General features: G+C 39.2%; 1 protein-coding gene and 1 long non-coding RNA gene across 4 annotated transcripts in view; one reads left to right on the forward strand and one right to left on the reverse strand.

Moving 5' to 3' along the window:
• The window catches only part of LOC310882273, a 247,681-nt gene that overhangs the window by 102,874 nt on the left and 117,012 nt on the right, over positions 1-27,795 (reverse strand). For both annotated transcript variants that reach the window (XR_014572877.1, XR_014572878.1), the window contains exon 6: positions 197-27,757. This is a non-coding gene — a long non-coding RNA (uncharacterized lncRNA). The remainder of the gene's footprint in view (positions 1-196; positions 27,758-27,795) is intronic.
• SHISA9 (shisa family member 9) overlaps positions 1-27,795 on the forward strand; it is a 180,186-nt gene that overhangs the window by 92,588 nt on the left and 59,803 nt on the right. The window lies entirely within an intron of this gene.

Consider the following 27,795-nt stretch of genomic DNA (forward strand, 5'->3'; position numbering starts at 1 on the left):
ATCTGTGAAGATAATTCCTGAGGCTACCTACTATACACATCAATGATTAAAGACAGTCTGTTACCACTTGTTATTGTAAGACTGAAAAAAGAGAAGCTCTCAGAACCGTAATGCAGGGACGGGGTGCTGTGCACAAGGCAACATGTAGCTAAGACCCGTCCCAAGCAGCAGCACTTCCCAAGAGCGGTAACTGTACCTCTGGAGAGCGAGGAACGGGGTTTTCAGCGAGGTGAGGTGACAAAAAGAAATCTCCACCAGCCGGAGCAGCTCACAGCGGGACGCCGGTGGACTGTTATGCAACAGGAGAGGAGATGAGTGGTGCAATGCAGGCACTGCCTGAACGAGGCATTCATCTGGGAAGCTAACAGTCACAGGGATTTCACAGGGTTCTTAGCACCTGCTGACAGAACTTCACCTTGCTTGCTGATTAATTGGGGCCTTAATTAATTAACGAACTTCTCTTATAATTATTATTACCTTGTAATAGTATCTCAACTGCACTTTTGCGTGAGAGCAGGTACCACAGAAAGGCCAGGAAACTTCGTTCTTCCCACTTACAACATGCAGTCACAATGCCCGTCCTCCTAACAAGCAGACAGCAATCACAGATGTCAAGAACAGCTTGATGCAATATATTGGCACACTCCTAGGGAATGATACCACCTGCCTTTTCTTTCCTTCCAATGGGATTTTTATAACTTTGTTTTCTTGTAACATAGTACTTTCCTAGCAATCTGCCATGTAAAGAAAATACCACAGCATACCAGTGAGTTCTGCTCTTTTACTTAAAGAGGGTGTTTTCAACTGCTGAAAGCCACCAGGAAGGCAGAAAGATGAGCAAAACTGTTGTTGATGCCATTATTGTTCAATGACTTGGAAAGGACAGCAGAGGGAGTTTTATCATCTTAAAGTGTATTCATGCTGTCTCTGTCCTTCTCCCTGAAATGTGCTTTAGATTAGCTTTTTGTAAGGGTGAAGAAGTTCTGAAGAGAAGATTTTTTTTGAAGAAAATAAATATTATGAGACGTAGGTGCTGGAATAGGGAAGAAAAAGAAAGAAAACAATGAACAGACGAGCTTCTGTAATGTATGGGAAGTCTGCAAGTCAAGAGCACAGATTGTGTTTTGAATAATGCATTTTGTATAGAAAGCACTCTAAATAACTCAGCAGAGAACACAGTGTGTAAGTAAGACAATTAAGCAGTTTTACCAATTAATCTCTGGTCTACCTCAAAATGAGAGTCATTATTTTCAGCTAAGATTGAACACTGATAATATTTATGAAACAACATGTTTAAATTGGACTGAAGAAACCTGTTTCCTTGTAATACGTTTAGAAAGCAGAGCAGCCGTGGGTATGAAGCAAACAATGGGCCAAAATATTCTAACCTAGATAAATAAAATGCGTTCACATTTTAGGATCCTACACTGTAAGTGGCCTAATTACATTTTATGAATCCCAGGGAAATAAAATGGGAGCTGCACACAGCATATTTGGAAGGTGTATCATTTTTATTTAGGGTGCCTAAAATGGTATTTGTGATCTATGAAGGCAGCTTCAGAAGCTGCATTTTGAGGGAACATGGCTACTTTGGTCATGCAGCGACTGAGCTTTGGTACTACTTTAGCAAGAAACTACTTCTAGCCTCTCTGAAACACAAACCCCTTGTGAGTGCAAAGCTGTGATCTGGGAGTCAAAGATGTCTTATAGCCAAATTGCTAAACCTATTCCTGGCAGAAAAGTAAGCATGCAAACATGAGGTCTCAGATATTTCCTAACTTAAATGACAATCAGACAGGTTAACCTAATGGTCTCTGAAACAGTCTAGCCAAAGTATGAGGGGAATAGCAAAACAAAACAGAAAGGCAAACCCACTCAACTCTTAAAGAGAGACAAACAGTATCTTACAAATTGTTTAGATGATGAAAAAGTGTTGTGAACATATAGACATGTGGGGAGATGATCAAGATCTGAGCCAGACATGGGATTTCCATTTAAGCGGTAAATCAGTATTTCAACATTTATTTTTAGCTTGTTTGGCATTGATACAACAGTTCTGATGATTTCACTGGAACAATGCTGAAGACAGTTAGGAAAAAGCATAAGATGCTTTATCAGTCAGTACTGGGCATCTGTTGATCTTAGTTATTTAAGAAACATAACTTGATATTTAATTGTTGTATTCTATGATTGGGTGCACATTAATATGCCACTTCTATTGACACGTCTTTAAATAGAGAAGATATAGCACTGAACAATTCCTCCAGAATGTGAAGTGATGAAATAAAACTATGAATTCCCCCTCTTCAAATTATTATTTTGATAATTTGCTGGACATTTTGCATTTCACATTTTACTTGTTAAAGGTTACTCACTTTTTGGAGATCTTTTGATTTTGTTGGAAAAATCATTTTTTCCACCAAAAATCTTTTTCAAGAAAAATTTCAAATCGAATCTGCAATAAGGATACCAGAAAGATGTATGAAATTCACAGAATACTGAGCTTTATATAGAGAACACTACATTTTCAGAAAATGTAAACTAACAGATGCCATACTTACATTTAACCTTTTCATGATTTCACACAGTAGCAAAGACTAGAAATAAACTGGTACAAACAAACTATCCTGAAATGCTTGAGAACACCTGCCTCAGGACTTCCTGAGCTATAATTGTGATTCTGAGATGAATTAACTTGGAAGTTCAGTCCCAGATTCAGAAGCCCTTTTTGTCCTATCCAAAATAGCCAGTCCATATGGCTGGAAGGAGGAAGATCATTTCAGCTGAGAAATTATTGCTTCTTTCTTCTCCTGGCTGGTGGAGGAGTGTAGTGGAAAGACAAAAAGCATCTCCACAGCGTTTCTGTGGCCTGGGGATTACAGCCTACCTCTGAAAGGATGTTGACAGAACCTTCCAGTTTTAATTACCACACAGAAAAATGCTGATGGGCTTTGCTGACCCATCTGTATGTGCTATTATAAATTTAACTGGAATTAAGGAAATCATATTCTCAGGATCAAAACTAGGCTGATTCCCTCTTCCTTTTCCATGCAGCAGTTTAGTAGGTATTTAAAAGTCATATGTTAATAGCTGTCTTACTGAAATACGTTATCATGACACTTTATCAAGTACCAGTACAGGAATTTTCAGTACAGCAAGACTTTTTTGGGGGCAACACTCACAAAATAAAATAAAAACAAATTATTCCAGTGGAAGCATTTACTTAAATACGCCTTGAATGGAGGAGGTATGGAAGAGGTAAATCCTTTTAGCTGGCTCACAATTTAAGAGACTTCAAAAGGTAGTCTTTGAAGTTTAGAAAAGACCTTTGAAGTGGCTGAATATGCAAAAAAGAAATTAGAATGTTTAGCACAAAGTACTGAACTTCATTAAGTGTTTTTTGTCAATTAGAAAATGCTGCAATTTTTGCATAGCCAAAGAAGAAAATTAGGGCTATCCTATTAACAAAGACTTCAGATAACTCCTGAGAGAGCCTCTGAAGTTACCTAAGGGCTACAGACCAACACGCTGCTCCACTAGGAATACAGAGAGGACACAATGCTTCCCCCTCGAGGTATGCCTGGCCGTCAGATAACAACAATAACAATCCATGTTCTTACTGGCCGCCCCCATATGTGTTGTGCCCCTGGGTCAGAGCGGCAGCTCCGCAGTGTCCTGCGTTCCCTCACCTGCACCTGTTTGGACCAGGGCAGCCTCTGCCCCCACCACAGACAGCTACGAGCTGCACCTACGGTTGTGCTCTGATAGCTCGGAAAGCCTGCATGGGCTTCACTTCGGTTAACTTCTTGTTTAGGCAGATGTACTCGGAGGTGTGTTATTTTTTGCATTTTAATAAACATGCCTTTTCTGTTTTGTAAGTAGACAGAATTAACCTTAAAGACCCCTATACATCGGGCTTCAATTAATGGTCCTAGTGAAGGAGTGCTGACAGCATCTGAGATGGGAGCAGTCTGCTTCCAGGGTATGGATACCAAGAAAACAGGAGTTAACTTCTCTGAGAGTAACCATGGGGACAGCTACTGGGAGGAAGTTTGAGCACAAAGATGCACCATCTGCACTCACACGGTTGGCAAAAGCATTGTAAGCTCTTGGTACGTGACGGACTTCACCTTGCCTGAGAGAGGCCAAGCTAAATGTTGAACAATTTCAAGCTCAAGCACTAATAAATCAGCCTGCAGTAAACAGTACAACCCTTGCAGAGGGCAGGTATCATGACAGTCCTTTCTCTCCTTGCTTATTCAGTCATGCTAATGTACTAAGGAGGAAGAGGCGGAACAATCTTCCTACATGAAACCTTTAAAACAGAACATAATTTACATTGACAGTGTCTGTCTCTAACTCGCTGGCAGCTATGAATACATGAGTAGCTGGTGAATATTGTTTTGATCTGCAAAACTTTCCCAACCTGGTGGTTCTGTCTGCTTGAGCAACGCACTGAAGCTACAGGTTTGGGCTGCTTTGGGCTGCTGAGTTTCCAGCTCCTAATTCTTTCCCCTGAAGTACGAGAGGGTAACGAAAGGAGAGGCTTTCTGATGGAACCGCTCCTATTAACAGAGAATGCCTTTGTTGTTGCTCTGTACCTCGTATTGCCGTAGCACCTACACAGTTGTGGACTGGAGCTGTCACACACGGCTCACCATCTAGGCATATGAAAGAGGCAACAGATGGATTCACGGAGCCCAATATAACAGTAAGACAATATTTGGTGAAAAGAAAAGGAGAGGTCCAAGCAGACCAGCTTCATAATCACTCAAAATTTTCTGTCAGCATATGGAAAATAAAGGCTTTCAGAAAGGATATGAAGGGGGACAACAACACAGCTCTGCGAGTGCTGTTAGGAAGCTCGTGCTAAGCGGGAAGATCTCTATTCAAAAATGTAAGAGATGAGTTATCAAGCTGATGTTACTGGTACAGGGGAGCTTGGGAGCTGAGGTATTAAGAACATCAGTGCTGACAAGTGAGACAAGGATACGGCATGAAAATTAGGTGATACATATTGGAACTTTTTAAGGTTTTCCCAGGTGGGATCCCATGGTAAATAAAGACAAAAGTATCAGGAATCAGTTCTAAAAAGAGGAAAATAACAGCACAGACAGGAAGAATCATTTGATCTAGCACTGAAATGGGGAAAATACCCTGATAAAACAAATACTGATCTTTCAGTTCAATTTCCTGCCCATATAAGAATATCTTCTAGTGGGTAGCCAGCATCTACATAACAGGTCTTTTTGGTCTGTTGACTGTCATAATACTTTAGGCTACAGCTAAAATAGAATTGGCACTGCTGAAAATCAACAATAAAACAAATGGTGTATTTTTTGTGGTATTTGAGCCCAGATAAGAGCAGAAGCCACTAAATGCTCCCACAATAAAAAAGACCCCAAACCGACGATACTGATAGCTCAGATTATTCTGATAGGCCAGAATTTCAGCTGATGTAAACCATTTTAGCCCCAGTGACTTGACACATCATACGCTAATGGAGCAAAGATGATTTCCACCCGCTGAAGATTTGACCTGTGGTGTTCCGAACTTTTCGGAGGAGCCAGAAGTGGAAATGCTCAGCATTTGAATTTGCCCAGTGGCAACAACCGGGTATTTAGATCTTTCCAGGCACTCGGATCACAGAGAACACCATTAGAAGGACATGGATGATATGTTTTCAGTAATTGCCATCTAATTTCAATCTGCCTTTCTCCATTTAGTTCTTTTTTATTGCCTCCCCCTCCTCCTGTCATTCCCACCCTCAGCCTCAGGGATTTTTATATTTCTCTCCTTGGCTGGCCCCCTTTAATAAGGCCATGCCTTGTTATTTTATTACTCCTTAAGTGGTTCCCTGTGTTTGGGAGCATCTACTCTCCAAATTCGACTGAATCCTGGTGCCAAACTATGAAAGTATCTTGACAGGATTTGTTATGAAGATGAAAACACATGGTTTGGCCGATGATCAGTTGACTGCCTAGAAGTAGCCATTTCCGATGTCACATGATGAACCAAACCAGATTTTCTGTGGAAAAAACTAGCCTATTCAGCCTATTTATCTTGTTGCTTTTAAAAACTTTTTGCTTGCAGATGTCTTGGTTCTTAAGAAATATCAGATATTTCTGTTCATATTAGTATTTGGAATATTACAGAAAGTTAGAGTCAAGTCCTACTTGGATTTAAATTACTAGCAGTTTTGTTATTGATTTTAATAACTGCAATATCAGACCCTGGTATATTTCTTGGGGTCAACCTATATGTACTTTTGTGTATATGTACACAATACATAACAGTTTCACTGAAATTACATTACTTTTTATACAGACAAATTATACAGCTCTGACTGCTCAGTCTCTCCAATTTTCCAGTCAGCTACATCTACTTTTTGATTTTCTAAGCCTGCTGAATCATTGCAATGTATGAGTCATGCTCAGCATTATTGTATTATATTGTCAGATGTGAGAAAAGAAAAAAACACCATTTATCATAAACAAAGATTTTAAAATTTATCATACACAAGCAATGATTCTTACTAATAATGCTTTATATCTGAAACCATCACAAAAAGATTTTAGTGATTAGAATAAAGAAACTTTATACTCTAACCAAATAATTCATACATTTGTAAGCATTAATCAATCCACCAATTATCTTTGCTACATCTTAGACAGGAGCATATATGAAGTTTATGAGAGTGAGGTTTCAACTTGGTATCCCAGGGCACATCTTTTCCACCTCTTGTACTGCCCTGTGTGCTTAAGGTTACCTTTCATCCCAAAGGCAACTGACGGAATGTTGAAAGGCAGGAGTGCATTACTTGTCTACAAGCCTAAAAAGTTCATGAGAATATTTTACATAATTGCCAAGTTCAAACTATGCCATTTCTCTGAGACAGGACAGAAAAAAAATAGTCCTTAAAGGAGAAAAGGGAAACTTAAAAAATTTATTACGCGTTGAATGTTTTCTGTGCATCTAATTCTTTTCTGTTTGACTTCAGTTTCAATTGCTTATTACTTTTTGAAATTTTAACTGTTCAGACCAATATAAATCAAGCTAGTTCCCTAGTTCATGCCAGAGTCATATTGACTCTTTTTCAATGTGAAAATTCCACTGAAGAAACACATTCATCAATTTTAAGAAAAAGGCGAAGGAAACACACACTGCTTGTCTAGGCTAAGGCTGTCTCATTAAGAAGGTCTGGTATTTTATCACCCGGACAGTTTATATTTTAGGAGGAACACCGGCTTATGTCAGACCTACCAGCCCCATCTGCATTACTCAGCACAAGCCGCCCACCACCAGCACCACTACCGCGTGCGAGCTCTGTGAGGCCTCTCAGCATGGGCCCAGGGCCTGTCACTGTGCAGCCCCTTCCCCTCAGGTGAAGGCCCAGCCAGGCCCCAGGACTCGTCCCACCGAAACGAGCTCTCAGGCCTCTCCGTTGTGGCTTCACTTTCTGTCCTTTAACAGTCTGCCAGATTTCTCACATACGTGTAACACGTGAGGGATGTAAAGGACCCTACTTAATGAGATCCTGCAGGAACATGAAAAAAGGTGTCAGACAGGCCCAAACTCCTGGGTCCTCAGGCTTACTGAGAGGCAGCACAGAGTGGCTTAACTATTTCCTTCCTCCACTGCCAGACTCTCTGCTACTTAACTAGTTGATATATATTTTACTCAGCCTTCCCCTGAAAAGCTGAATGAATTCGTTGCACTAGGTAAACAGAAAATGCAACATGGGACTGCGTGATTAAAGATTATCTTGCAACGTATTCATACTAGCTAGATAAAAGGCACTTCTTCATTTCACCATGCTTAGTTTTGCTATCTTAATAATCTTTTAACACTTTTGCCTGTAGCCTATTCTAACACAAAAATGTCTCATTGAGTAATAGTTATGAAAGAAAAGTTGGTATTAAAAACATAGAATCACAGAATCAGAGAATGGTTTGGGTTGGAAGGGCCCTTAAAGCCCACCCAGTCACACCCCCCTGCCATGGGCAGGGACACCTCCCACCAGCCTGGCCTTGAACCTCCAAGGGATGGGGCATCCACAGCTTCTCTGGGCAGCCTGGGCCAGGGCCTAAATGTATAAAGGAAGCCATCCTGTACTTGTTGGTCACAATCTGTACACCCCTGTTATGCCTAAACCAGCTTGGTATTTATCATATTACTCCATTGTTCTTGCTTTTTCACCAACAGACTTCCAAGCTCACTCTGAACCAGAAGAGTGCTTTACGCCTTACACTTCTAAGAAGCATTTCCAAGAAAGACATTTAGTCATAGCCTTGTGTGCAGCCCAAAGTGCCGGTTGTAGCAGAAATACTAATATGAGCAAGCTTCTCAGACTTTGACTAATTGCTGACTGCTGACTGCTCAGTTTGTGAAGCCTGAGCAGAGCTACAAACATACAGAAAGCTCTGCAGATATATGAATCAGAGCAAGAGCAATTAGTTTTTAAAAAATCAGAAGCTGTTAAAAATAAACCAGGTGATATTTTTTGAAGTTAATTGTCCAAAATTATGCATCTTCAGTCTTTGCCCTATATTTAGTCACTCATACAACCAAACATGCATCAATTTTCTTCATGAAAATAGGCATTTGTGTCTAGCATCTTGATTTGCACGTGCCAGTTTAAGGTTTGCATGCAGAAAATAGAAAATGGCACGTAAATGCTTCTGGGTACAGGCTGTCAGTTTAACCACTATTAATAATCACAAATGAACAAAGTTGCACATAAGACATGATAAACAGCACAGAACTAAATACCAAAATATTCATGAAAAATATGGTACTGAGTGAGAAAAAAGAGAGAAGATAAACAAGAAATCCACACGACACTGAAGTACAGAATCACAATGAAAATGGGACACCTCATTGGCCAAAACAAAATTAAAGATGATTTAAAATGCCACAAGTGCAGCTGCACTCATTGCTAGACAGAAAAACAAATGAGCCCCTACCAGACATTTCTGAAAAGTTTTCTCTTTAGGTTATGGAAACTGTTTGAGGAGTACAGACTAACATAAGGTGAAGTCAGTGTGCTTGAGGGCATGGCTGCGATTTGGACAGACTTAGACCAGCCGGAGGATGGGGCCCGAAAGAGGCTCAGGAAATTCAGCAAGGACACAGGCGAGGTCTTGCACCTTCAGACAAGCCTCTAAAGCTCTGCTGGAAGGGCTGGGGGAGTGCAGGAGGCTGAGCATGCACCAGCAGCACTTCTTGCTTTAGAAGGCCAACGGTACCTCAGCCTGTATGAACATCCACCAGTGGACAGTGAGGAAGGATTTTTCTCTTTTAAGTCAGCACTCATCAGACCACAGCTAGAACAGAGGCTGCTGCACGCACAGAACACTCTGTGTTATGGGAAACAAATCTGTTTTTCTGAGAACAAAAAAAAAAAAAGCTTGAGAGCTGCAAAATATGAAAGTGTTATTTGAGACATGAACATCAGTCCCTCAAGGTATTTTCCCACTTCTGCCTCCTTTCCCTTACTTTTCCTTAGACTTTCAGATGCTTTATGAAAAGGATGAAAAAACCTTAGAAGTTCCATTTCAGACTGAAAACTCCTTTCTTTCTCATTGCTCCGGGATATATTTGATTCCAATAAGCTACAAGAAAAATCTATTTGGGATTTTCTGATATTCTCTCTGTCCTGACCTATTACTGCATCCTCTTTCAACACTTTGTGAGAACAGCACTGTAGTAAGTGGATATTTGGAGGCTCCCTGCGTATGTGGAGCTGCTAACCAGCAAAATTCAGATTATTGCTCACATTAAGAATATTTTTTTTGTTTAGTTTTCTAAGGAGTATTCATACAAGGGTAATAAAATGCCTAGCAAACTTTAACAAAACCTTCAAGACTTCAAGCTTCATGGATACCTTGTCTGACAGAGAGGGAAAGAACTCAGCTGGTCAGGAATTCTCAGCTTTTTAAGCTGGAACATGGCAAAACATCACAACCGTTTCAACTCATCTTCCAATTTATATTTTTAAAAGTTTAACCTTAAGCTGCATTTCTTTGAGTTAAAAAGAGTGTGGCCAGGAGGTCAAAAGAGGTGATCTCCTCTACTCAGCACTGCTGAGGCCACACCTGCAGTGCTGTGTCCAGCTCTGTGTCTGCCAGTACAAGAGACCTGGACATACTGGAGTGAGTGCAGTAAAGGGTCATGAAGTTGATTAAGGGGTTAGAAGATCTGTTATACGAGAGTTTGAGAGCGCCAGGATTGCTTAGCTTGGAGACAAGAAGGCTTAAACAATGTGTACAAAAACCTAATGGAAAAAAAAGGAAGAAGACAAAGTCAGACTCTTCTCTGTGGCATCCTGTGATTGGATGAGAAGCAATGGGCAAAATTTGAAATACAAGAAATTCCATTTAGATATAACAAAAAACAAACAAACAAACAAAAAAGCTTTTTTAACTGTAAAGGTGATTGAATACTGCAACAGGCTGCCCATAGAATTAATGGAGCCTCCATCCTTGGAGACAATCAAAACCAAAGTGGGTACAGTCCTAAGTAACCTGGTCTACTTGATCCTGCTTTGAGCACGGATGTCACACCAGAAGATTTCCAGCATCCCTCTCAGTCTCAACTGTTCTGTGACTCTGGGAGTTTTTTAAAGAAAAAAAAAATTGGTTTGGTTCAAATGATGTCTCAATGTCTCATTTGTTTCTGATTAAAAGGGTTGGACAGAATATTATAACTCTACAAAATGGTTCAAGGTCAAAGAACAAGTAACAGCAGAGCTAAAGCTAAACACAGGTCCATCTACCATGACACAAGTTTCAACATTCATATGCATTAAAACTGCAGTCTATGTTTGGATGTAAAGAACTTTTTTTTGTTGTTGTTTTGTTTTTTTAATGCAGCCTTTTCCTAACTGTACTGTAGCACTTCTAAGACTTAGAACTGCTGATGAGCAGGGAATATATCCATGACTAACAGCTCTTACAGCTCCGTGCATTCTCAGCCCAAGGCTTGCACTAGCTCTTGGGGGGGTGGATCTTGCAGTTGAATCTTTTTGGGTTTTCCCTCACAGTATTATCTCTACAGTGATCCCTCCTAAATGAAGGTCGGGAGTTAGTTTAATTGTCTTGCAAAAGTATTTGTCTGCAAACAACTATTCTTTGCTACCATCCCTACTCATCCTGAATACAAATAAGGAAAGTTGGCATGAGAGTATAAAGAAAGAGAAAATTAATAAATAATAGAGCAGAAAATAAATATTTCTAAGCACTGCAGTATGCAAGAGGTCTGAGAGACTTTATTGCATTTTCTCAAAAATGCTGCTTTCTGAAAAAAAAAAAAAAGCTGTGTGGCTACCACTGTGATATTTCTGTGCATTTCCAAATTAAGAAATAGAAGTTTTGTGTCACTTGATACAAGAAATGTAAAGCTCAATTTAAAAATGCCTATGTGTTTATTGAAAGCAATTCTTCTATTTCATTCTATTCTCTAGAATCTTGAAAAATGTGTAAAAAGCTGTATTGTCAAGGATCAACATTTGGAAGGAAATTGCTTCATATATGGATAAACCTGTTCGGCAGCATTTCATTCTCCTAGCTAAATGCTGGTCTCTGATGTTGGTCCATGATTCTTGCACTTCAAGTCTCCTTCTTGGAGGCAGTGTTCTGGGAGAGGTGCCTTCAAATATCCCTATAAGGAACTCCCTGATCACACCAGAGCACCACTGGAATTCTATGCATAACTACTTTAAAATCTACATTTTGGGTGCTTTTTGGCAAGGATTTTTTACATCTATTTTAAGAATTTGTAAGGCTAACTACTAAGAAATGTTCATTAACATCTTGCTTAATGTCAATCAGCTCAGTCATTGTCATATACATTAAAATATATTTACATACCTATGTATATACACACACATTCTCACAAATCCTTTCTAGATATGCTTTTGGAGAAACAATACATCAGATTAAGTTTTAACCCCTGTAAATTTCTTTGCATTTTCATAGGCATTTCAAATGTTCTGTTTTTAAAAAACATCTCTGAACTCATGCAAGGGGATTAGCTTTTTAAACTGAAATCACACAGTTCAGGTGCATGTGAATTAATTAGCAATGGGGTACCTTCCAAAGAGAATCTGCTTCCTCTGTGACAGAAATCAAATACCTCCTTTACAACAGGTATTTTTGCTTCTTATTATATTACTCTTTTGGGCTTGTGCAACAACTCAGATGCGACGTTTCCTACTTCTCACACCCCACAAGGGCAGAAAAGTGATTTGCAAGGAGACTAGACAATTTATTATACTGCACCAGTACAAGTAGCTGCTTACAGAGATGCAGCGTATCTCCTTGAAAGAATCCCACAATTTTGAACTTAGGGAAAAAAAGAGAGCCTAAGCTGAATATTCAAGAAATAGTCTAAACTAAACATTTAGATCATGGTTATTGTGCAAAAAATATGGCTATCTATGCAGATTTTAGGCTATATTTTGAAGGAAACATTGTGGTTCAATGCAGTTTGCAATCTTCCTTACCCTTCGAATTTGGAATAAAGACAGATTTGTTACGATTTCAACTAAAACACAGTTGTTTTGCTATCAAGTATACAGTGCTCAGTATACTTCACTTTCCAGGTGAAAATATTTCAGGTAAAGGTAGTCACAGAATGTGCAGACACCAACTACTAAGAACTTAATTATTAACAAGCTAACCTGTAACACGCACCATTCACCATTCAAAACCATTATTTCCTTTCGCTCAAAACACCACATTATTCTTCCATCTAGAAAAGTATCTTAGGTATACGTGCTACTTCATCTCTTTTTTCCTCAATAGCCCATTAAGCTTCACTGAACATTGTGCAGGGGTTTTTGCTTTCCTTGTTCCTTCAAATCCTTTCCACACCTTTCCCAATTTCACTCTGGAGACCTTCAAGAAAGTAGGCCATCTTGACATTAAAATATGCACGTGTTTGTTGAATGATTTTTGACTAATCTCTCATGTCCACAAATATTCCTCTTAATTTTTATAATTTATTTAGGCATAAAATATGAATAGACATTTATTCACAAGGTGGCTTTACTCTGAGCACTTGTTCTCAGGTAAGGGTTGACTGTGGAAAAAAGGTTAGTTCTGATTTGTTAAGTTTGAGCAGTTTTATAAGTTAAAACAAGTACTTTTAAACTCTACACTGACTAAGGCTTTGGGATTTAAGATCACCACTAAACTATAAACCCAGTAAAAGACTGACTTTACTTCCAGTGTTTCCATGTTGCTCCTTGTTTAAATCCGCTATTGATTCCCTGTTCTTGCCTGACTTGGATGTTGGCAAACTCACCCTAATTCCAACTAAATACGGTCTGAGACAGTGAGCTATCTCTCCAGCGCTGGATAAGCAGGAGAGATAAATCTTCACTAGAGAGGGCAAAAGGTGGCCACATGGGCATGTTTTTCCAGCTGGGCTAATTCAGCTTTCTCAGCGGGGAGCAAAACACTAGTTTAAGGCAGGTCTATTGCTACTAGAGCCCCAGGTAGCTCCTTGAGTGTAGGATCCAGAAATGATAATGTATCAGGCAGGGCAGACACTAGAGCATGTCAAAAAGATGTGAATCCTTCCTACAAAATCCTGCAGGAGGGATGAAAACTTGCACCATTCACAAAGCTCTTTTTGATAATATTTCAAAAAATCCCTAAAGGCAAGACTTACACTCAAAGTGTTGGTAAATAACAGAAAGGGAATTGTGTGGTGAGTTTAATACCCAAACAGAATTGTAAGTAAAATGATATAGCATTATTACCAAAGATATAATTCAGGTTGGAGCATAAGTAAAAATAACCTGACCTTTCTTTTAGCCCTGTTCTTGTAAGTCCACTTACCACCAAGACAGTTCCTGGTTTGAGAGAAATCCCTATTCTAACATTTTATCCTAGACTAATGTTACTCTGCCAGTGGGTCATATTGTTTCTGTGACATTCTATGATAATACATGTTGGGAAGACATGATTTTTTAAAATAGAAGTAGAAAATTCCCAAGACTAGTCCCCTGCAAATTCTGAGGAATCCTGAATGCCAAGCAACTTGACTTCTCCTGAGAGGTATGACTTATGCCAAGGTTGTTGATAAGGGGTTTAGAAGACTCATGTTTGATTCATGGCATAGGTGTAGATCCCTGATACAGCTCAGCAGAAGTTATTTAATGTACTCAGTCTCAGGGCCCTATCTGATGGAGGGAAACAATCACACTAGCAAGTCCAGAAACTCCACTGAATACAGCGCAGCACTAAGATAAATGATGATGAGAATCAAATAGCTCCCTGGATAGTTTTGCATTGATTTGGTAGCATTCCTTTAGAGCTAAGTATACAAATATTTCAAAATCTGATCTTGTACAGGAGAGGAGGCTCTAAGCTGCTTTGGTAATAGTCTTTTGTGAGAGCATGTCTAACCTTAACAATCTTGTCTCAGTGTATCAGAAGCACTGCAGACACTGCTCCCTGCTGTAACATGGTACCGTGTAAGAGATGTGGACTTTTTCGTAAGTGAAAGCAGCAGCCAACCTCCAAGATGAGGTGAAAGACCCATGAACCCACCACAAATTAGATTTAACATAGAGAGGTAACATGTATTTTTCCTTGAACAGGCAAAGGTTGAGTGAAAATATAACAATTTGTTAGCCAAATGTACACTGTGAAGAGTAAGCTGAGGAAATGCTTTTGCACAGTGGGAAGAACTCCATAGACAGCTGAAGCCTCTCTTTACGGGAACCCACTGGCAAGAACAACACTACTCTCAGTGGGTCAATTCCCCACTGATTCAAAATTCAAATAAAAATGTGGAACAGAAGATGGTTGGACTGAAGAGTTATGGCATTTAGAACAAAAATGGAGACATTCATGAAGAGTTGGTGTGCTGCTTAATTCTGTGACAAGGAGTTAACTCATGCTTATAGCAAAAGAAGATGTTTAAAGTACTGGATAACATAGGACTATACACACAAAGGGATAAAAGTAAAAGCGAAATTAAGAAATGATGATGGACCCAGTGACCTTTGCTGTTCCTGTAATTACAGTTATTATGTCCCTAAGTTATGCAATTCTCTCATGTTTGTGGCTTGTATTCTATGAATAGGCCCGTTAGTGTTAAAGTAAATCAGGACTTGCACTATTTTTGGTTCTAAGCTAATAATTAAACAAACAAAAAAAAAACAAAAACCAACACTCTACATTCAATTCCTTCCCCCATGTTTGAATAATAGAATGAAGTACAGGCTGCCAAAAATGGAGATGTTCCGACATGAAGCTGCTACTTTGTGCTAAATCTTCCCATTGTCTGTACATACTTCAGCAGGAGGGTAAATGAGTCAGTCGGTGTATTTATTTCACAACGTAATGCTGCAAAGGCAAGGTTTCAAAAATTAGGTCTCAAAAACCCGGAGAACTCCACAAGACCAATTCAAAGTATGAGTAGTTTAAAAAGCATACACTTGGAGGTCTTTTTCAGATTTGTAACTGTTAGGATACACTTTTGTAAAACTTTTGGTCTTATTTGTACTACTAAGGCCTGAATATAAGTTCTGTTGTTCCCCTCTCTCCCGAGCTCTTGTTTAGATGAGTTTCTTCAGGACAAGAACCAGGGTTCTGATACTAGTACGATGTCAGAAATTGAAGCTTTAGTCTTGAGACTTCAGATTTTTAAAGGTACTTGGGCACCTAAATATGAAGCGAAAATTCTAGTGTGATTTTCTACCTCTTTAGGCGCGTAGATTCTTTTAGAAATCTGTCCCCGGATGACTTTCTACTCGTATCAGGGATGCTATGGCTACAGCATAAAAGCCAAGGGCACATGAGGTCAAATAAACAGAACCAGGCAGTACCTGCATTCAGCAGAAGGTTAAAATACTAGGAGAGCTATGTGTTTTCTTCTTAATTCTAGTCCAGTCAGCTGTTGGAAGACATCCTTCTAGAAAGCCAGCTATGCGGAGGTTGCCAGCCTCTGTTAAGTTTTCTAACTTTTGCTAGAGGGTAGCAAGTGGAGAGCAGGACCTACAGCACGCTGAGATGGGAGGAAGAAATTCAGAGATTTTAGTTGAAGACAAGTCCCACTGGGGGATGCCTGTCCTGCACAGCTTGCTGCCTCTCTGCCCCAGAGAGTAGAGAGAAAACATTTTAATACATCCATTTTACTTTTGAGTGAACCACTTATTATTCTTTCTTGACGTTGGCTAACCCCTGAAGTTAGGATCCTGGGATTATTTTAGATGATGTACTATAAAATTAATTTTTAATAATACTAAAGTTAATTAGTGATTTTAAGATAGTAATTAATCTGTATCACAGGGCTGCAACTCCTGCTCTGTTTCAGCATCTGAAGCAAGCTGTAGGTTTCCCATTGGACCATTCCCACCCAAAACATATGACAAGATGCCTGAGGCCAAGACTTTACTGGGAGCAGGAGCAACTGCCAAACAAGCACTTCGTCTGAACAGTTACAAAATCTGGGCTCTCCTGAGTCACGTGTAACACAAACAACCTATTTTTCTTACTACAGAATGTCTTTTTACTATTATTACATATTCTTCCTGCTACATGAAGTGGTTTTGAAATCAATGGTGCAGCAGCTCTGTTCATTTCAATGGGAATGAGTAAAAAATTGAAACTAGTATGTAGAGTGCTATCTACTCAAAACCACTGAAAGATTATCCCACGAGATGAAGTATCTCCATTATGTTTTCAGACCAAGCTCTTATTATACATTTTCATGCAGTTACTGAAACACAAATTCTCACTGAGTAGATCCAAAGGCTCTTCTTGAACACAACGAGCTGTTGCTTTACATTTACATTTACTAGTTATTTGCAAATGGATCTCTAATTCCTACAGAGGTTCACAACTACAATCCCCACACCGATATCTTCCTCCCTTTCTATCAGCAAATACAACACTTAGTAAAAGCACAGCAGATGCTTTGTCTGTAGAAATTGGATTAGTTAAGGGAACTGACAGTTCAGAGAATTTCTGTGTTGACAGAGCTTTGTAGTTTCATATTAATTACAGGTCTGTGGAATGGGGGCCTGTGCTTTTAGGTGGGTCGAGAAGTAGAGATAATCAGAATGAATACTCTGTACCCTGTTTCCATGCAGTTTAAAAGCATTTTGAGTATTTCTAGACTCTGCATCACCCATATAGGATTTTTTTTAGGCAGCAAGTTTAAAATGCAAACAATATGCTGTGTTATTATTACTATTATGCAAAATCCTACTGAAAGGCAAAAAACTTCCATTAATTTCAATTACAGCTTTCCATTTACTACCAACCATTTTGGAAGTCTGTATGCCACGGCTGACTGCACAGAAAGTAGAGTCTTGTGCAGTCAGAGAGGCTGGTAATTATATAATGTTACACATCAAACCAATTTCATCAAATACTCATCAGAATCTTTTAGGTATATAAAGACATGAAGGTAGTCTATGAGGTATTCTGAAGTTCTACAGTAAATCTTAGTGGAATATGGGTACATGTTTCAAAACTCAGGACAAATTCACTGAAGTTGGTGAATCTGTCACAGCATCATTTGCTATTGCTTTGGTTCTGGTGTATCTATAGGGCACAAAGCATTGCACTTTTGCAAATTCTGTTTTGAAATCAGTTGGTATATCAAAAAAGACTAGAAAACATTTAACATTTTTTGTAAAAGTTGAATGCAAATTGTGTCACAACAGACAAACTGTAGAAATTTCAAGACAAAATGACATAAACCAGCTATATTATTCTACTTCTGTTGTCACAAGAGCTATCTTATAATATAATGCCATATTGACTGACTCCTTAGTACAGCAGCATTTACAATGGGTGGCACTGTAAAAGAAAAAGGTTGTAAACTTTATACCCTGGCATTTTCAAATTGACAGAAGTGATGACTTAGAAGAACTGCTACAAATATTACAGCTGTCCAAAGACATTCCAGGCAGTGAAACATTAACATTGGGAGATCGTTTGTCCGGATAATGCTTGACATTAACTTCTTTTGGCTGAAAAAATAAAAACTCTTGAGATGTTTTTCTGAAAAATGAGATCCAGATTTTCCAAACAGATCAGCTTCTATCTAGGTTTTTGAATAAACTAGCCAGATACTAAGCACTCATTGAGGAAAATGTAGCCTGATAACAAGACAAAAACCCTACCCGCAAAAGACGTTTTAGCCTGCATTAGAAAATGTTAGGAACCAGCTGGAGAAGTAGAGATTTTTCCTTGTATGGAAAAAATATTTATATTGACATTGATACCTTTCCAAGTATTGACTATTTTCCCACTGATACTGTTTCTCAGATTCAGATTTTGATATGCCAGATGAACTGGTCTGTGGTGCTTCTAAATAAATACTCTGGGATGAAGATTAGGCTCTGATCTGTATTTCACACACACATACAAAATCCAAAAAAAAAAACCCAAACTAAACAACAACAACAAAAAAATACCACCAAACCACCAAACCAGTAAATGTCAGCAAAAGCATCATTTGCCATAAGATTTTTTTTTTTCCTAATTTCATTTTTTAGCTAGCTCTGACTGTGGAAGAGCGTGAGAGATAAGAGAAACCAGAGGAAAGAGTTAAAACAAAGGTAGCAGTTCTGCTGAGAACAAAAAGCACAGCCATGTTTGAGAAAACTAGGGTACCATTTAGATTATACTCATGTGTTTTCCAGCTGACTGTTACACTGAGCATGAAGAGGTTTAAGTCGTGTGCACACAGCGGGTATCATCTAGTTCCCAAACTCACAAATCACAAGACATACCCATGAACCCACAATTTCTATTTGCAATACATTATTCCCCATCTTCTCCTTACTTCTATGGGATGTCTCTGGAATTCCTATCACAGAAGTAGATAAAATAAACAGCTAAAGCTTTTGTCTTTAATAACATATTCTGCTGTTCTGTAAGAGGGTATTGGCAGTCGGAAGAAAACAGCTGGGAACGCTCAAAGATTCCTGTAAAAGTGCATTTCATCAAGATTTCAGAATTGTTTTCCAGATTTCCTAGTGCTCTGTTCTGTTCTGTCAGAGATTTTCGGGATAGAGCAGGGGCCTCAGAATGCAGATGTACTGAAGGGGTTGAGAAGCACAAACCAAAACATTACTGTAACCGTAGCACAGTGGTTCCTGTTCAACAAACAGATAATCAAGATGTATGAACCAGCACTTAACGAACCACAAGGCCTGATCAGCTCCTTCATTCTTCCTGGAGCTGCAAGAGGTCAGAATCACAGGATGGCTGAGCTTGGAAGGGCCCTCTGAAGGCCATCTGGTCCAACACCTGCTCAAGCAGGGCCACCTTGAGCCTCTTGTCCAGGCCCATGTCCAAGTAGCTTTTGCAGATCTCCAAGGAGGAGACTCCACAACCTCTGTTGTGGCCTGGCTCTGATATCTGTGCACCCTGCCTTCAGGGATTTGTGGACATCGGTGAGGCCCCCCTGAGCCTCCTCTTCTCCAGGCCGAGCAGGCCCAGCTCGCTCAGCCTCTCCACACAAGACTCCAAAACCTCCAAAATCAGACACGAAATTCCAGTCTAACTAGACTAAAAAAAGGTAAATAAAAGTGTTGCTTGAAATGGCCAATTAATTTTAAATGGAAAATCCAGGAAATATCAATAGCAGGCATAGACTACTCTAGGAAATCAGTGATACAATACATTTTTGTTGCTATCTGATATTTAATTTTCATCACTTACTATATGTATTTTATATAGCATTTATACTATACTATATACTATAATATATATATATACAACATTTAGAGACTTAACACACCATGTAATATTATAGCTTGCTAATCTAGAGCCAGTGTTAGCACAAGATTTATTTTAAAATATTATTGTACCATATAAAGAATTTTAATAGTGTCCAGTAATATATAGAAGGTGACCTGATTTGGCCACGCTATTGAAACTCATAAGTGGAAGGTATAGCCAGAGCTTGTTCTGTATTGCTTATGGACAACTGAAGTTTAACTAAAAGTGACTGAGTTAGTTCTATTTTTTTTTTTTTTAAAAAAAAGCTCGCCAGCCAACAAGACACACATATATATATGCTCTTTGAAGACTAGTTGGTGTTGCCATCTTGAATGTCTCCTACCCCCAAAAAAGAAGCTTTTTGCCATGCAATGGTGAAACATTGAAATGACGGATTTTTTCCTGGAAACTGGGATTATTTAAGTGTTTGTCCAACCAAAGGACAAATAAATCATTTGTAAAATCTTTGTGAAAAACTCAATCTGATCAGAAATCTCACGATTCTGTTTTTCCTTGGTAAGTGACACATTTTAAAATGAGAAGCAAAGCTGTATTTGTCAAAATCTGACTGACTGACTGCACTTAAAATGTTTAAAAAATGTGAAAATGTGGAGGCAATACAGTTAATGAACCATGCAAAAGCATTTGACGGATCTCAGTTACTTACTGCTGTTTCTTTTGAAGAAAAAAAGAGGTGTTGTCAGGACTCATATTCTTGAATAATAGTGGTATTTCTACAGATTTTCCTTTGCATTTCACAAGCTGTGTTTTATTTTTAAACTTAATTTTATAGACAAAGATTTTTATTATCAAATTTCTAGATTTTATATCAAACATGGAGGAAGTCACTGAATGGACATCACTTCATATGACTAATGTGGCCAACCCATCCCATACGCTACAGCATTATGCACTTTATACTATCTTATGTGACTTGGATAAATATCTCCAGAATTCCAAATTAAAAATTAGAGTATTTAAAAGCTTGTGTCAGTTGCCTTTAAAATTAAATACTAGCAAAAGCACTCAAAAATGTTTCTGAATAAGAATAGGGGGGCAAAATTAAAATGGTGCCCAATTTGGTTCAGAGCAATGGTATGAGACAAGTAGGAATGTTCCTTGGTAACATTCCCTGAGGAAACAAAAAGTGAATCCCACTTTTATAAAATTACTTGATACTATACTTAACGTATAACACTTGGGACAGTGTTTTCATTGTACACTGTTCCTATAACGGACAAATGTTGCAATTCAACTATTATACAGAACATTTTTTCTATTGGTTCTTTAGGACTTTTAACTAGAACAGAAATGTTTTTGTTGAACTGTATCACGAACAAGACAGCACTAAACTGCATGAAATGAAATCGTTCATTAAAACTTCATGGAAACATTGCGAAAAGCATAGCAAACAGCCATGGAAATGTAACAGCCATAGTAAAACTGTGAAGTCCACTAAATGTAAGTCCTGAGGGTTGTATAACTGATTCACCCAAAAACTTTCGGTAGAAGCATCACACATGAGAGTACTACTTGATAGAATTGCCCTCTGAGAGTCTCTGAACGTATTACAATAGATTTACTGGACCAATACACATGTCACAGTTACATTTATTTAATTTCCCAAGTGAGCTCTAGCAAAGCATTCTTGTTTGAATAACAGTGACAACCTGGAGCTCTAAAAGCTTAAGAGTCATGCAGCAATTTACCTGGGAAAGTTGGTTAAAAAGAGTGACTGGAATTTATAGTCAAAACAGTACTGCAATCACTAACCCATTTTGACTGATAGATCATGAAAGCGTATTGTATTGTGCTTTGGGTTCAGATTTGGTAAAGAAAATATGGAAGTGTGTGCATGGACGCCTTCTTACTCATATCAGTAGGCAGAATCACAGAGAAATTCAGGCTGGAATAACCTCCAGAGGTCCAACCACCTGCTCAAAACAGGGTGAATTTAAGTCTGGCTGCTCAGGTCCTTGTCTGGTCAAGTTGTGAGTGACCTCCAATGATGGAGATTCCAGAACCTCCCTGGACATCCTGTTATAGTAAACCCCTTATGGTGAAAGGTTTTTTTTTTTTTCCTAAACAGAATAGCTCATGTTCCACCTCGTGCCCATTACCTCTTGCTTTATCATTGTTGTCTTCTGAAAAGGGCCTGGTTCCAACTCCTCTCCACCCTCTCGTCAGGGAGTTGAAGATCCCCTCAGTCTTTTCTTCTTAAGGCTGAACAAATTCATTCCCTCAGGCTCTCCTCGCAGTATGTGTGCTGCAGGCCCTGTCACAGATTTGCATGGAAGGCTCACATAGCCAGGCCTAGTGGCACCTACTGAACAAGCGAATTGGTGAAATAGCCGCAGTAGTTTGTGTCTGTCAGTGACAGATCCAGGAGAGTCCACAACAGGGGGAATAAAGGCACAAGGACTAATTTCTGAAGCAGAGTCCCTCACAGGAAAACTGGAAGGTCAGAGCTACAACTGTCTCTCAGCTCTGACACCTAAGAGACCAGAAATCCTCACGGACAAAAATGGCGTCTAAAATGGCCGCCTGTGGCTGGAGTCAGGACAACCACACACAACCCACTGAGGAGAATTGTGACTTGTACCGTGTTGAACAACTACAGCTCTTCTGGGGCATGTTTATCTTCTGCGTTTTCCCAGTGTGAACAGGACCCGGTGTTGAACACAGACAGCCTACTACATTAAATCCAGGCGCAAATATGGAAGAACCTTGTCATCTGTATAAATGGTGTAAAAAGCATAAACTTACAACTCCCTCGTTACAGCAAGCATCACAACTGCTCAGTCTTACAGAAGATAAAAAAGGAGGGTGATTTTGTAGCTATTGGCCTCTTCTTTATTGCACTGAAAGGGCTGGTGTGCCAATGTCAGCTTGGGAGTTATCTCAGCTGATTCCACCACAACTGAGATCTGTGTGCTTTGCACACTTCGCCATTGCTTCAGAATCACGTCACAAAGACGGTAGCTTGTGAGTGCCTTTGACATTTGCCTTTCACAGTAATGCACGTACTCTGTTTGAGTTGCTATTTTATATGCTGCTTTAAAAGACATTAGTATCAGAACTGTGCTCTGAATACATCAATTTACAAAGAGAACGTTACTTCAATAAAATGAAGCCTTCAGAAGAGCTTACAGAAATCTAAAAATATTTGTTCTATATATTTATTCTGCGTAACTTATTGTTTATGTTCAGTTTAATAAACAGTTTACAAGGGATGACTAATACCGAATAGTTCAGACAATATGATGTCTCACAAACTACACATTTCTGAATAAAGCTCCACCCGTTAAAAAGCTGAGCAATGAGTCTAAACTCAGAGACAAAAAAACAAACAATAAAAAAACACCTTTCCTCTGCCTTCAACCATGTAGGTATATCTGAGCAACTAATCAATAACCTGAGAATGGAATACAAAAGTCACAAAGATGGTATACATAGATGAGAAAAGTAAAAGCATATTTCGTATTTATCTGATTACCACATGAGTAACATTTTCACAAGTATATCTCAAGGGAAGCATGTGCATTTTTTAAGTCTTAATCACTTTTGTGCAATACCTACAATGATTATTATTCAGTTTCACAAAATAAAATAAAATAAAATAAAAATGAAAGAAAAAGTGAGCATTTTAAATTTCAAAGCTTCAGTCATATTAAAAAAGAATTTCAATTCGCTTTCTTTCCTGAAAATATTTTTTCGGACAGTAAAAACTAACAGAAAGATGTATCACAATGCAGAAGACAGAAATGGGATTGTTACAACTTTCCACAATTAACAATGCAGTCTATAATGGATTTTATGTGACTATGGTGCTCCATCACTCCTGGAAAGATACACGTACTGAATTTTAAAGGCATTTAATCCTGGAAGATTATCTATAAATGCTGGAAGTCTGGTAGACTTGATGGTTATTTCTGAATTCAGCAAACATTCCTGCAGCAACATTCTCTCACCAGTCAATGTGTTCATCCATTGGTTAGTAAATAGTGATTGTCAGTAAACTAGAAATATTTGTTAAATGTAACTATCAGCTTAGGTGAACTTGCAGATATCTTGGCTTCTCTATCAGCATCATATTCAGACTCAGCATCTTTTTAAAACAAAACATTCCTGAGGGCCATGAGACCATTAGAAAAAATGCAAGGATCAATGAAACTCCTGAGAGGGCCTCACTTCACTTGCAAAGTTAATGGGTTTATTAAAAACTCTTCCATCTGAACAGTTGTCTCTCTAAGGTTTCCAGTAATTACCGAGTCACATCACATTAGAGTTTACAAAATGCTTAGGAAGGGATTTTAAAACTTCATTAATCTCCTGGTCCCATCTTCGGCGTATTACAGAAACGTTTAGGGGCTAGCAGTCTCTAATAAAGTAGTGAACTCTGAAACTGCAGCAAGTTACGCTTGCTGATCTCTTGACCTTCATATTTTGTAACATGCTGGAGCACAATAATAAAAAAAGCACTTAGATAAATTGCATTTAATCTAATAAGTGTGCGTTCCATTCTAATCCTTAAGGAAATTCAGTCTGATACACTGACAGAGCTCCTTTCCAGGACAGATGAACACCAGTTGGAGAGAAAAATGAGTTCTTGAGCTCAGACTCAGAGCTGGGACCAAGCTGCTATCAGAACAGCAGTGAAAAACCAGGACACATTACTCCTGGCTTTCTTCTTCCTGTCTCAGTTATTTGTTCCTGTTGTCAGCACAGCGCGTCCAACATATTTAAGTGGTGCATACAGAGAAGCACGTGGGTACAAAATGAGCAAAGAAACTCTTCTCTTTCTCCCTGCCTATTACAGGAGAACTAATACCAGCAATATCTTTGTCTGCTATACATCTGAACTACTGGGCAAGGATGCATTTTTTTTTTCTTTTCCTTCCAATTGTGTCTCGAGATTCTCACAAGATATGGCCTTATTGCAGATGCATACTGCATAAAATCTCAGTAGCAGAGTTAGCAACAAAATACACAAGCTTTTCCATTCCTAGCTCGATGTCTTATTCCAAAACCTAATATTTTTTCCTTTCTTTCCTCCACATAAAATGGACATAGTCAACTTCTAGCTGTGAATGAGTTATAACCATCATCAATGGGATGGATTAGGCTATTCTCTAAACAGATGCACTTACAAACTCTACTGACCTTTGACAGGGAAACTGATTTCTCTAAGCCACCATTTACTATGCCTCTTGTGCTTATCGACACAATAAAGCTGCAATTTGCCTCCTAGAGTCTTGTCAGTAACTGCAGCAGAATGTCAAGCTGCAGGGCCATGGTCAATGAGCTCGAGCCCATCCTCCCCTTCCTTTGTTACAGTAGCTGTAAATCTTGCTGTACAGAGCTTGGGGAAACACATTTTGTTGAACCTAAATAGTGGGAAGTTAGTCAAGCACATAATGCTTCCCAAACGGCACGGTCACTGTCACAGCAGTAGTGCTATAGGAAACGCAAAGTGATTTCAGGCAAGGAAAGTGAAACAAATATTTTGAAACAAATATTTTGAAACACTGCTCAAACCACAGAGAGTTAGAATGACTGCTGGTAGTAATTGCATTTATACGGAAAATGTACACAGATTTTTTTTTTTCCTGCTTAAATAACCTTTCATTTTCTCAGCAAATGTAGAGTGTTTTTCACTTCTTTGCAAGCTGGACAGACCCTATCCCCCTTCCCCAGTCCCCCCCTCACCCCGTTTTTTTTTTTTTTTTTTTTAAACATTTATGATACTTGTTCAGTCAAATACTAGCAAAAAGAGCAGTGAGCCAAGAGAAGAGGATCAAATGTTCAATAGACTTGGTATGAGGCTGCTTAGCCTCTCTTCATTTATGGCTCTGTCTTTTTCCTTGATGCTGTCCCATGCCTCTCTTATACCATCTGGTGTCCCCCACGAATTTCCAGTGATCCCTCTGATATTCCCACTAACACTTGACAATATTGACCTCAAACTCAGACCCCTTTCCAGTGACTGTTCAGTTAGCTGCCAACTTCTCCATTGTTTCCTTAAGCCTGCGCAATTATTTTTAAGATGAAAGAAATAAATGAACATGGGAAGGAACATTGCTACCTTAGGTATGCAAGTACCAGCTGAGATCCTTTGTTAGTTACATCTGCCTCACTTTTTTTCTGCAGTGTTCCTCATCCTATTCTTTAAACATTACACAGACAAATTAGATCTGCACAGTGAACTTGGGGATCTTGGCTTCCTGCACTCTTTTGTTCTCCAATTCATCTGTCTCAGAGATCTCTACCAGCTCCCGTCACCATAGTAACTGAGCACGTTTCAGTGATTACGTTTGGAGTATTATATAAAACTTCAGATACAGTAAGAAAGCTTTACCAAAGATCTGTAGGTGGGCCTCAAAGACGATCAGCATCCCAAAGTCTGTTGTGCAGTGAGCTCAGTCCCCGTGTGCCATGTCATCTCGGGTTCATCAGCTACTGGGACTTACACCAGCCCAGCTGGCAGGGAAAGGTGCAGTCTGGAGCTCCAACTGCTGCAGCAGCCTTACTTGCTGGTCGCTTGGGAGATCAAGATCCCAGGTGAGAAGTGGGCTAGCAGCCAGTAGCTGCATCACAGCACAGAATGGGCTGCAGATGGGAAACTGTCCTGAGAACTGCTCTTGAAGACTTTGTGGCATCCTGGCATGAAGGGGTCTACAACAGCTAAAGTTCACAGTTCTGCTGTGACTGCCAGCAGCATGCCTGCAATCCTACAGAAAGGGACTGGGGAAAGCACACTGCCCAAGAAGTACTGCCGCTCTTAGTGCTGTCACCATTGTGTTCAGCACAGAAGAGGATCTTAGCCACTACAGTACAGCACAATCTCCTCTTAGCTATCTTATCCTAGTTATCAGCAGCTCATTGTTGCCACTGCTGAAGCTATTTAGAGGTCTGGCAGACTGTCCTGGTACCCACACTTGTCTACAGAGAGGAGACAACAGAATTTTATGGTGGTCTCCGTGCTACAGGTTCAGCTTAGCAAGGTATTTAGGCATGTGCTTGACTAAGCATATGGCTCATACCACCAACTTCTGGCACTTCAGTGAAAAAAAACCATGGGAGACCCAGCTCTGCTACCCTCACTAACTTGTCAGAAGCATTTGCTTGCTGCAAATCACAGCGTAACAATAAAACAAACACTAATGTGAATATTAATGTGCAATCAGGCCCCAGGTATGCAAAAGAATTGCGTGGATGGGCAATTACATCTGTTCTCACAGGACCCCGGTGCTGCGCATAGGTGCTGCATTCCTGCAAGTTGCCAAAAGCTGCAGGAGTAACATAGTTGCTCATATATTTCATCTTAACAAAACAGATACTCTCAAGACTATTATTAAAAATTTGAAGTGGATGTAAAAGTGATCCTTAATTAATGGGAATGATTCAGTGTGTACTTCTGTGGAATACCAGTCTATACTTATTTTTGATCCATAAGAAGAAAAATGTCAGGGTTGAGAAGTAGGTTGCTTAATTCATCTTGTATGGAATATATTACTTAGAACAATAGGAAGATGGGGACAGAAAAGTATATTTAAACAGGAATGTATGTCGGTGTTTTCTGGTCAGGCACATGAAACTCCCCCTGGTATGGCACAGTAGGCGTAGGAGCACCAAGTTGATGTGCTCCAAGTTTTCCATTAGAAGAAGGCGATTCCTCACAGGACATTTTAACATTTTCTGGTAGTATTTTGTATTGCTCTAACTGCTTTGATATTTTTAATATCTTTCCTCCGTAGCCATTTTTCCTGAGGCCAGTGTTGTGTGAGCCAAGTAAATGTTTCAAAAGATTTAAGAAAAATCAGAGGGAATAAAAAAAGATTTTTTGCTCATCTACTAATTCCCAACTAGCTACACAGAAGTTCAATTTCACAGGAAATGGTACTCACACAGTCAGAGTTTATATAATTCTCTGGGACAGAATCTGGCCCCACCTGAGTTCCCTGTTTGCCATTGTGTAAATGAGAGCTGTCCATCTCTGGCTGAAAGAAAACAGGAAATATAATTCTAAGAGTAGTAT

Source organism: Anser anser (assembly GCF_964211835.1).
Source record: "Anser anser genome assembly, chromosome: 15".
Lineage (NCBI taxonomy): Eukaryota > Metazoa > Chordata > Aves > Anseriformes > Anatidae > Anser > Anser anser.